Raw genomic sequence first — 8,009 nt, 5'->3', positions numbered from 1 at the left:
TCATGCTGGCTTCCTCTCCGGCCGTACGTGGGAAGGTTTGCCAAAAACCTGGGGATGGTCGTGGGTTTCCCCGGGCTGTGCCCGGTTTCCACCCACCATAATGCTGGCCACCGTCGTATAGGTGAAATATTCTTGAGTACGGCGTAAAACACCAAATAAATAAATAAATAAATAAATCATCGGCTGAAAAGGTTTCATCATACAATTAAGTGTTGTATGTATAAATATATATTTATTTATTGATTTGATTTGTATTTTACGCCGCACTGGAGAATATTTCACTTATACGACGTGCAAACGGCCAAACAAGACCGTCTATTGTCACCACCACGTCCTCATGACTAGTGAGAGCGGGGAAATCTAAAAATTCTCCGTTGTTGGAATTGAGGCATGGGCCTTTTGGCTACAATCCCACAATTCCACTAACTTCCGTCGTCAAACTTGCGTCCACATTGGACACTATAACCGACAGCAAAATGAATTCATGGGAACCACGTTTTAAATGAGCTGCATGCAACTTCGCCTCGAAATGACTTAAACGTATATGTTTCTCACTTTGACAAATTTCGGCATGCAGCCCTCGTCATATTGGTGTGCATATATTCATTAATTAAGTCATCAGTTCTACCATCCATAATGTTTTTGTGTGCTTTAGTTCAAAAAGGTGTTCTCATCTGGTTAGCGCGCTAGACCAGCGTAATGACCCAGGAGCCTCTCACCAATGCGTGGTCTACCAGTAACCTGCGGAAGGTCGTGGGTTTCCCCCTGGTGTCCTCTCACCATAATGCTGGCTGCCGCCGTATAAGTGAAATATTCTTGAGTATGGCGTAAAACACCAATCAAATAAACAAATAAATCCAAAAGGTGTTCAACTGTCCACACCAAACAGTTTTAAAAGCAAACAGTCTACTGAAAATTCAATTTATAGTTGACATGAAATTTATTTTACCAGTGAGAGGGTCATCAGACGTCAGGGGTATGAAGTCGCTGGCGTACGGGCCAGAAATATTCAGCACTGCGCTTTGCTTCGACATGGCTTCAAATTCTTCGATTTCTTCCATTATTTTACTGGGGGACTTCCCCTTGGGTGTACGAGTGGATGTCGTGGACGCGGTGGACATCGTGGATGCTCTCTGGCGGACTTTAGAGGCCGCCTTGGGAAGATCCTCCAAGACATCGTCGGTGGATTCTCCGGTTCGCACGATGGTGGACAAGTTCGAGGCTCTCTGCTTGACTTTGGAAGACGATTTGGGCAACTTCTGGGACATTTGCACCACAGCTGCGAATGCCGTGGACTCCCCGGGCTTAGGGATGGTGACCTTACTGAGACGCTTCCCTTTCATAGATGCGACGGAACCGCCGCGTGCTTTCGCCCGATGGCCAGCTGAATGACCCTTGGCATATCTCCCATGCGCTTTGGATCCACTCGCGTGATCGTCATCCTCACTGACCCCAGGTACGGCGTCGTCATCTTTCTGGCTGTGATCATCTTTCTGGCTGTGATCATCTTTCTGACTGTGATCATCTTTCTGGCTGTGATCATCTTTCCGTTTGTGTTTGTGCTGTGATACTCTAACGGATTCGGAAGACCCGCTGTCGGAATCCGAATCATCCCTAGACTTCGCTTTTGCCCCCCGAGGTGGCATGTTTGCCGGGGCACTGGGGATGGAGGCGTTATAACTGAGTACGGTTAACTTTGGAGGTTGATTTAGGGGCGTGGGCGATGTAAAGCTGATATTAATAGCGGGACCAGGGCTCATCTGTGAATGAAATAAAATATATTATTATTTTTTACGTGAAGTCTACAAAGGTTGACAAATTTGATAAGAAATGAAATTTCTTACTTCTTAACAGTAATATTGCAGGCGTATTCAAACCAGTATTTGTTACCAGAAATATTGTAGACCTATACATATAAAATATTTGTTACTCGAACTATTGTAGACCTATACATATCAGTATTTGCTACATTGCAAGCCTATACAAACCAATATTTCTTACTAGAAATATTGTAAGCCTATACAAACCAGTATTTCTTACTAGAAATACAGTAAGCCTATACAAACCAATATTTCTTACTAGAAATACAGTAAGCCTATACATACCAGTACTAATATACTAATACACAGAACAGAAATACATGTAGACTAATACACACCAGTATTTGTTACCAGATCTTGGCTGTTAAAGACTCTTAAGGGCCATTTTCAAAAGATTCTTAATTCCAGTTTTTCGTATTTTTTTTTAAAAATGAGATTGCTCTAAACAATACATATAGGCATAGTTTCACAAGTGCAATGGTTGGAATGATGGTCAAAGTATTCGCGAAATATATAAACTGATTGCCTTACCACATTTTCGCCATTACCAGAATCCCACTGGTAACTTCAAGCAATCTGGCATGGTAGCGATTGTGACGTTCAGCACACACTTGAGTGCGTCACTTCATTATGACGTCTTGGCGCTTCAACCGAGTCGCACAGAACGCATGCGCAGCGTCCATGTCAGAGGAATGACGTTCAAGACGCCAGGTGGTATGATCATGTAGTCCGGAATAAATTGTATCTCCGAATAGGCTACATCACATGCGCTATATACGCTGTAGACTTTCGCACATCAACAATCTACTAAACTCTTAGTTTGTTCATTTGCTTGACTGAATTATGGTTAAAGCCGTGCTCAAGAGTTTTGCGTTTACATAACGGCGGTATGTCCGGGGTAATGCAACAACATTCGGATGGCACCTAACAAACACCCTGATTTAATTTATTTATTTATTTGATTAGTGCTTTAGGCCTTACTCTAGAATATTTCACTAATGCGAGGGTGGCCAGCATTATGGTGGGAGGAAACCGTGCAGACCTAGGGGGGAATCCATGACCCCATGTTGCTGGGAGACCTTCCCAAGTACGACCGGAGAGAATGCCTAAATGAGCTGGATTTGAACTCACAATAATCGCATTGGTGTAAGGCTCCTGTCATTGCGCCATGTTGGGACCATAACTACTAGGCTACGGAGGCCTCCACCCTAACTTACAGCTGCAACCAAAATAGCAGCGAGAGTTGGATTCGATCGTGAAATTGATTAGTCACTGAATGGCCTGAGATTCGCAGCGACATTTGCAGGACGGGTTACTCGATCCTCCAGAGAACTTCCTGCAAGACCTCACCAACAACATATATTCCTACCAAAATCCCCGAGGGCACTGAAAACCTTTACATACGTACAGCCGCAGCCGATCCACTCAAAACTGTCGAAAACTCGACCTACAGCATTTGGTCAACCGAACGATTGTTGTCATGCTCAAGAAACCTGTTCATGGCGTCAGTTTCATGGGTGGAGGAAAACACAGAAGATAACCACAAACATTTGCAAAGTTGCTGACAAACTTTCTTACGTGGTATGTATACCGACTTGAAACCCATATATTGGTGAAAGACACGCGGACTTCAATCAACGTGTTAACGGTCCTGTAAGTTCCATCGCCCGGAGGAATCTTCAAATTCCCTCTCAAAAGCCCGGACTGAACCGGTTACCATCTGAAAATGCAAACTTTACAACGTGCAGTCAAGAGCTGAAGAGCATATCATTTATTTCATTAAAAGTACATTTACTTATTTCCCCAGGAATATTGTTTCCTTTAATTATATAAAAAAATCTTATGATCACAGTGGAATTTCTTGACATTGGCGTTATACTAACAACACAACTGTGCCTACACAACAACGTATACATCAACAAAGCTTTGTATATAGGACATGCACCGATGTGTCAGGTCCTCCCGTCATCACTTCATAAAACTTATAAATAGACAGTGCATGTTGGCTCCATTCAGCCTTCGTAATATACATTTGCCTTGTACAGCAATACAATTGTTATTGCGAGACACACAAAACACACACACACACACGCACCAGAGAAACATGAAACCTTCCATGCACCTGGTGAAGCTTACATAAAACATACACAGGTCTAACCATGCCATCAGTTCTGTAACCTGGTTGGATATGCAAGGTTCGGACTCATTCATTTGATGGGGCCACTTTCATAAAACTTTATGTCATATTTCTTGTAACTTTTTTTTCGTAAAAGACGTTGTCCAGGTTATGGTTCCATATACATTGATTGGGTTTGCAAATTTCAGAGCTTCATTAAAAGTATCATTTTTATCACTTTAAACACAGTAATGCCTTCAGAATATGCCTAAATAAACACCTTGCAATTATGCGAAAAGGTTGAAGGATTACAGTTATGAGTTTTTTGGTATCCATGCAGTTAGTCGCCTGAAACTCCTTCAGGCAATGTAGTTGCGAGAGATGCGTTGGTAAACCTTCACTGACGTTCTGGCGAACCAAAGTGAGAATAAGAGGCTTTTTACATCCAGGGTTAATCAACCCCTTGTACATCATGTGCTGGTACATGTGCTTTGGTGTCACCCTATTCAAATGGTTGAAAGTACCGATTTGAGTCATAAAAATATATATTTTGGAAAATTTGAGCCATGAACGTTTAATGTGAGTGTCGTAAAAGTATTTAACACATATTTGAAAGTGTCTGTGACAAGAAGAGATTTACCCTGCATGCATGTCAAGAGTGGTGGCTGCCTCTCACTTGGGTTCCCATGGACGTGCACATTCACGGAGCTTTCTTGTAGGCAGAAGAGTGCCCCAATCTAACACTGGTACCATACGTGCAAAGTCTACATGTGAGTTTAATCACCTGAACACCATACATAACTGCCTTTAATCACCATATAAGCAAATTACCAAGAATCACCCCTAAACATGATATACAAGGGTTCATTTACAAAGTCAACAAGGGGACTTGCACATGTTGTTCAGCAGAGTCGAAATAATCTAGAAATTATTCAATGGTGAAAATTTAGACAATAGACATTATCAGCATCTTGATACTGTTCCAGTGAGAAAAAGTTAACCGTTTAATTAGGCTTAGGGTGGTGTGTGTCGCTGATTTTATAACAAAAGAACATCATTAATTGATTTTATTCCCTGTTTTAACAATTTCACGATTGTGTCGAACTAGACGATCACAATCGGTAAATGTAGAAGGCTACACGAAAGCTAATAATAAAAACTTCTGTATAAATATTGCTGGCTCAAAAGCCTACAAAATGTTATATCTCGGCTTTTCTATTAGTCCATTTTGAAAAAGTATAACAAGTTACTAAACCACATCAAGCACAAATAAATGATTCCCGTCAACTTACTTACATACATGTAAGCTCTTAACCTACTTTTACGTTTATATATTACTCCATACATTCATATAAATTGTCAGACCTTTATAGCACTAGATAAATACTCAGAATTACAATCACATCAACAAAATACAGGAGTCGCGTTCATTCGTTTTTCACATGATTTTGAGAAAATTTCTAGTTATCTAATTTAGAACAGCTAACATTAATGTGGCTACCAAGTAATATAACCCGAAAAGTTAGAATTGCTACTTGAACACAGTCTTAATATTTGCTATGCCTACCCATTAAGCTCTTTTGAGGTCTACAAATACACATAAAATCAGATTTCAAATCTATAGTCAAAACTAGCTTCCTGGAATCAACCGATGAATCGAACAGTTCAATATATTGTAACGATACTTTGGCCTACCTAGATCTCCAACCCGCTCAGAGCTATTTGAAGCAGTTGGCTTAAAAGCTAGAAATCTGTAACAAAAAGTGTCATGTTCTTTGATGGTTTTCTCCAATGGCTCATCTGAACACCTAAAAACCTGAAAACATGTAGGAGTTTCTGTTCCTCTAAGAGATACGTCTTGTTGAGACTTTTTTAATTATCAATAGTTGGTGAAAGAAACTTGTGGCAAAAAAAAAAAGACCAAAAAAAAAAGCCAAATTTCGAATTTCACGCTCAAGATGTTTACATGTAATTACATGTAATTTTGTTTTTCCTTATCAGTGTCCTCTGATATGCACTCCATTTCACTTTTTAAGTGGATTTCTCATAGTATTACTCATATTAAAGTTACATCATAGAGTTCAAAGCCACATAATGCCTTTGAGGCAAAGTTTTGTGAGTATGGCAGTGTTTTTGTTTGTGTTTTGTTTTTTGCAGGCAGTACAGGGTCGTGCCAAGTTAGATCAAGCTATGTTCACTCCACAGCCAAACACATTTCTTGCCCACACAATAACAGTGATTTATCCTACTTGTAAACCTCACATGCACATGTACATGGGTATGTTCAGAACTATGATGAGTGGGGTTTACAGGTAACACTAATGGCATTTCCCACACATAAACAAACACAAACACAAAAACAGAGAGTTTTACTTCATACATCTAAAAATTGCCCATGAACTAACACACGAATCTTATCTTGAATATATGCAGATACCACCACTACAAAATGTGTAAGTCACTTACTATTATGATTATTTTCTGACGTTTTTGTTGTTGTTGCATACATGTAAATCTATACATAAAAAATCATTTTATGAGATACAGGTACTTGTATTGCCAATAAGCATGATAAAGAGTTCAGCCGTACACAGGGAGAATATGTGGCTTAATTATCTTACCTTTTATGCCTACACGATGTTTACATACAGAAGGTTGTTTGCACAGGTGAAGAGTAATACCTAACTCAAGCAAAACTTTATTTATTTGATTGGTGCTCAATGCTGTGATCCAGAATTGACACATACATCATCACAGACTGATTTGGATATAAATTCTGTCTGAAATAGCTTTGTTGCCTTGTCATCTGTACAATGAATGCTCACAGAATGTGCTGTGAATGTGCTGTGAATGTACACACAATACGTCTTAAATCCGTACCTACTGCATGAATAAACTATGATGTGTCTTGTGAATGTATAAACAATGCATATAGTGAATGTAATGCACAGTGTTTGTCTAGTGAATACACACTCGATATTCCCCAGCCTTTGTCTAATGTGCCTTTATAGGTACATGTCTAGTGAATGCACACTCGATATCCCTAGCCCTTGTCCAATGTGTCTTTATAGGCCTGTGTGTCCACTGAATGCACCCTCGATATTCCCCAGCCCTTGTCTGTGTGTTTATAGTGATATGTGTAATGAATACACAAAACACTGACTAAATATCCTCATCGAGTAAACACGATATTATAGTAGATAAAGTCACTTATTTCTGATCTGTACCTTCGAAGTCCCTTGTGCCTGTGCATATTATTCAAAATGATTTTGTATTTCTTTTATTAACACATTTTTGTATCTCTATGTATACGAGATTACGGGAATGAAATTTTCCCCACTGCGTTAGGAGGAACCTACAAGTTGATAGTTGATAGTTACAAATAGATTTGTAGTTGACAAACAACTTACTAAAACAAGCAAGTAAAACAGTGAATTACATATTGTATACATTATTGCAAAGCTAAACAATAAAGACCTTCAACCATAATTTCCACAGGGGTGGATCTACTGAGTAACTGAACATTCTGATTGTGGAGAATAAACCAGATCTATGTATACCACGGGACCATGAAGTGTGGGAAACACTGGATTTCATATGCCACATCATATGGTGAAATCTTCAACCCTTCAGATGTTACAGGAACATGTAATTTCTTTTTTTTTTGCACCTATCGAAAAATGTTCCCACCTGTACATATCAGTAAACACATCTGAACTAAACATCTTGCTATTTTCTATAAAGAAATATCAAGTTGCAGATAAAAATTTAAAATTCTAAGAACAGTTTAATATGCTGAATTTTATCCAGAAATTGCTGAAAGTCCTTAAACACAGCTTACAAGTGCCTTTCATTATGGCTGGTAGCTCAGAAAAACTAGCTCTCTGTGACCCTTGAATGTCTCACAGTCTTAACAACCCTACTGACAACCATTATTAACTAAGATATCAATAACAGCAATAACAGGAATAATTTCTTTTCTCCAAACTTTTCTCATGTCCACACGTCTAATCTAGTCCACAGCTAGTGCTCCGGCTTCATGGATTGTCACAGTTTATACACTATGTATCATT

The sequence above is a fragment of the Liolophura sinensis genome, chromosome 9 (genome assembly GCF_032854445.1).
Source record: "Liolophura sinensis isolate JHLJ2023 chromosome 9, CUHK_Ljap_v2, whole genome shotgun sequence".
Lineage (NCBI taxonomy): Eukaryota > Metazoa > Mollusca > Polyplacophora > Chitonida > Chitonidae > Liolophura > Liolophura sinensis.
This window is presented reverse-complemented; position numbering follows the sequence as displayed.